This window comes from Sycon ciliatum, chromosome 11, assembly GCF_964019385.1.
Source record: "Sycon ciliatum chromosome 11, ocSycCili1.1, whole genome shotgun sequence".
In the NCBI taxonomy this organism is placed as follows: Eukaryota; Metazoa; Porifera; class Calcarea; order Leucosolenida; family Sycettidae; genus Sycon; species Sycon ciliatum.
This window is the reverse complement of record NC_088653.1, coordinates 23096166-23100896: the sequence shown is the minus strand read 5'-3', so window position 1 is coordinate 23100896 and position 4731 is coordinate 23096166.

Sequence of the window (4731 nt, the reverse complement as noted above, 5' to 3'; positions counted from 1 at the left end):
CCAGGTGGACTGCCACGGGCGTGGCTGTCCTTTATGGTCATGTGATCCATGGAGATGTGAAACCACTCTATTATGTATCTAATATTGACTGAGTACGAGGTCAATATAGGAAATAAAAGCCGAGTAAAAGACCGAGGCGAAGCCGAGGTCTTTTACGAGGTTTTTATTTCCTATACTGACCAAGTACGAAGTCAATATTAGATTTATCACGACAAACAGTCCGTATTTCAAATTCCAGAACGATAACCTCATGGATCCCGGTTTTATGATTGCACAACCGTTGCACCACGGCCTACTCATGCAGTGACAATGCTGCACTGGGCACCGTTCAACTGCGCAACCCCTAAGCAGTCAAATATAAGCAGTCAATATAGCCCTAAGGAGTGAAATATGCAGGAATATTTGTATTGTATTGTATTTATTTAAAAGGATTCTCCAAAAGCAAATGGATGCTTATCACGGAAGTCTCCCACATAAATATCGCAAGAAAAATGGGGAAATGGGGGAGAGGAGAGTGGAAGATGAAGCATGGGAAGAAGGGAAACAAGTACCTAAATATCGAGGTATAAAAGCAGGAAAGAAATCGACGAGGGAAGAAATCACCTCTGCAGATAATAGCGGGACATTTAGATGAAAAAAACCCAGCAAGGATTAATTTCAAGGAAAAAAAATTCTCAAACGGAAAAGTTCGGAATTCCAGTCAGAGAATATCTATGCTGTGAGTAATGAGCCTTTAGAGCAATGCGAAAATTGACAGAGGACTGAACGCAGCGGATGTGTTCTGGAAGTTTGTTCCATTCCACAGATAAACTGAAGAGAGGGGATTTAAGGAAATGGGCGCCAGAACGAGGTAAAACTATAGAGGACGGGTGACGACAACTAAGGGATACATTGAATTTGAAACGAATTAGCAAAGACGGAAACTGGCAAAAGACATGATTTGACTGCTTAGGTATGGCAAAAATCTATGTGAGTCAATACTAAGGGAGTGATAAAATGAAATATTGTTTCTATCACCTTTTTAAAAGGTGATAGAAACAATAGGCTTTCTTGTGTAAAAAAAGAAAAGATCAAAGGGCTTGGTTACATTTTTTCTACCACTGTTGGAGGATTGGCCGAAGACCCTTCTTGGAGAGTTTGCAGAGTTGATTCTTCTGACGAGCGTGCAGCGTTTCATGTTTTTTGCAGGTTGACCACTCGTCCTCGTGAGTCTTGACGAATAGGAGAGAAAGCTGTTACTTCACAAAAATTAATGACTGATTCACCGGGGCGATGAGTCATCCGTTGCTATCCGGTTCGCGGTACCGGGAGCAACATAATGTATTTCGTCATCTTGTCTTGACGGATTCGCTCGACTGAACTCCATTCCCGCAATGCAAGGCATCGATTTCGATGCTGGATGCTAGCGATCGCTAGCACCTGCAGATAACCAGGCGTAGATGTACACACTTAGCTGCCCTACTTCTGACATAATACGGCTCACTCTCGCCCGGACACTTCACACCGATTTTGTTGCACACGCGCGCTACATACGTAGAGTCACAGAAACTAGTTACTAGTACTACTTTCCTTTGTTGAAGTTCTTCGAGTGCCTGCACTTTCGCATTCTCCAAAGTAATTTAGTTAGTTAGTTACCTTGCGTGCCATTGAATTCAGTAGGAGGAGGCGACGAGGCGAGGCTACTCACTCGACCATGAAGTCCTGGCATACCTCAAATGCCTACTGCAGGACTGTACTGATACTATCACTAGTGGTAGAGATCTCAACTATTTATACTTACTCAAGCCTCTCTTATCATTCTACGTAGACCTGGTAAACTCTACGTAGATAGTACTACTAGTAGTACTAGTACTAGTACTACTATGTAGCAGTACTTTTTATCTACACTACAGTCGCTGAACGACTTTAAGTGCTAGCGGCATGGCAGGAAGCGGCGTGTGTTTCACTCAGGTCAGTTATAGAAGCAGGGAGTAGTAAAATACATTTTTAGGAGCAACTACTAGTACTACTACTTATCGCACCCCACGTGAGTGTCTCCATGGTTTGAGCCAATCAGCGGCCTTACTGAGCGTGCAATATTCCCCAGTACACCGCCAGCCAATGTGGATGCACTGCAGTGCGATATTGCACCCCGGCGAGTGAGCGTGCAAATAACCTATATCTGCACGCTCACTTCGAAGTGAGCGTGCAAATAACCTATATTTGCACGCTCACTTCGAAGTGAGCGTGCAAATATAGGTTATTTGCACGCTCACTTCGAAGCGAGCGTGCAAATATAGGTTATTTGCACGCTCGCTTCGAAGTGAGCGTGCAGATATACATGTAGGTTATTTGCACGCTCACTCGCCGGGGTGCAATATCGCACTGCAGTGCATCCACATAGTCATCTGGTCGTTGGCTGGCGGTGTACTGGGGAATATTGCGAGTCGCTCCGCCAAGCAGTCGCTGCTGACTTGCTGCAGCACACCAAAATAATAATTGGTCGAGGACGCTGTCGCGGAAGCGAATGTGGACCCGGCTTGCGTCCGCCAAGTCAACTTCACAAGCTCCGTGAGAGTCGAGAAAGCAGACGCCCAAGAGAAGACTGTCGACAGCCGATTTGAAAAACTGTCCGACGCCGCCATCGACAGCCTCGTTTCTGAGCAGAAAAACAAAAACACAGAGCAGGCAACTGACAAATGGCTCCGCTTATTCGACGAGTATCGTAAAGACACAGGACGTCGCTCTGACCTGAGTACGGTTACGGCAAGCGACCTAGCTTACATTCTGCGACATGCATACGTCGAATTCCGTCCGAAGAAAGCTGGAGTGAAGTTCTACTCTGCATCAAGCTTGCTCGGTTTCCGTTCCGCAATACATCGCAAGCTAGTCGAGTTGAAGCGGCCCATGAAGGTCCACAGTGACCCAGCGTTCAAGGACGCAAACATTGCATTGAAGGCTTTCCTCATGAAGCCAAAGAAAGCGGGAGAAGTCAAAGCGGTGGAGCACAAACACCCCATCAACGACGACGACATGAGCAAGCTGTCCCGCTACTTCCAGGATCTCCCGTGTACACAGCAGATGCTCGAAAGAAGTGTTCCTCTAAAAATGAACGCGACTGGTTGTGCTGTGTGTTGTTGTATGACTGTGAAATTATAGCAGGGTTGCATGCAGCATGCTAGGGTTGCACCAGACTGTGTCAAGTGTGTGGTGACAGACTGTGTGGTGGCAGGGGTGCGATAAATGTATTACTGCACTCGGACGCGTGCAATACCGGCGTCGATATCTGCACTTACGGCTTCGCCGTTCGTGCAGATATCGGCCGGTATTGCACTGGTCCTTGTGCAGTAATACATACTTACTAATACTAGTAAACTGTCTTCAAAGACAGTTTACTAGTATTAGTAGTACTGTGATAGTACATGGTGAACTGCTAGCACCTTTCCTTTTCACACTTCCTTCGCACCTCGCCCTACGAGTCGACTGTACTAGACTTCATAACCTTCTACCACTTTCTTTTTTTCTTTTTTTGATGATAATAAAATAATAATAATGTCTTCCAAACAATCACTTCTATCACTTCCCTGCTACTTCTCACGATGCGGGCCAACCACATGTCACAACGCCATCGATGGGAGGAAGCGTCATTGACAGTTCGCCTGAGCTGAGCTGAGTGAGCTCCCTGACTTGAGCCAACGACACGATATTCACACCTTGAGTGCCAAATGCGCCTTCATTAGCGCGCCATCTCTTATTTCGAGAGCTAGAGTCAGTAGAAAATTATGTAGGTGCTTTTCCCGCTCAGTCGTTCAACAACTCGACTGTTCACTTGTCTTTCTCTCTGCATGAGGTCTCAATGACCGAAACAGCCGTCGCCCGTCGGAAGGAATTTTATTTCAGTACTTCGAAGCGGAACCTCTTTGTTGTTGTTGTGGAACGTGTGTGTTTGCATAATGGTCGGCCACAGATGCAGAGTGCAACCGCGGTGGCGGTGTAGTGACTGAAGTCAATGTATGCAGGACGTTCCAACTGGTAGTACCGGTACGTCATTGTACCATAGTGGCAGAGAATGGTTTTGTTCAGTTCGACCCGGGCGTGTTGCCGATAGCGGCGCTCATCGTCTTGGCCTTGGTACTACACTGCTTGCTGATTTACGCTGCTGTTATGGAGATTCGACGAGTTTCCAAACTTCTTGCGAGCCTTTCATCGCCTGCAAGGCTGCAACCGGACCTGCGCCTCGTGTGGAAAGCTGCCGAATCGCTCTCAACCAGAATCGTCTCTGCGCCAAGGATCCTCCGGTGTTTGACGGTGATGGGAGTTGATTCAAGGAGTGGTCTTTCGCAATTGCATGGACACCCAGGCCCTTGGAAGTAAGTCCAGAGCGAGAAACTAATTACTTGACTACTGGTATGTGGCTAGTTTCCCAGTGGCAGCAACGCTCGACCTTGGCCAATCTCTTCTCTGGAAGCTGGCGGCGGAGACACTCAACGACTTTTCTTCGCTGAGAGACGCGCTGCGGTCCAAGGTGTATGGACCACAGAGAACAGGTGCGTTTGAGATTGTTTGTCATAAAATCAATGTCGCGACTCGTTGGAATCGTATACAGTCAACATTTTTTTGCGAGTAACGACCTCCCGTCGGGCACCAGAACTTTGTCGTTACTCGCGAAGTGTCCTTACTCGCGAATTCGCATAATGTACATGTATACGAAGTTATGAACCCATATTTTGCATAGTATGACATGGGTATCAA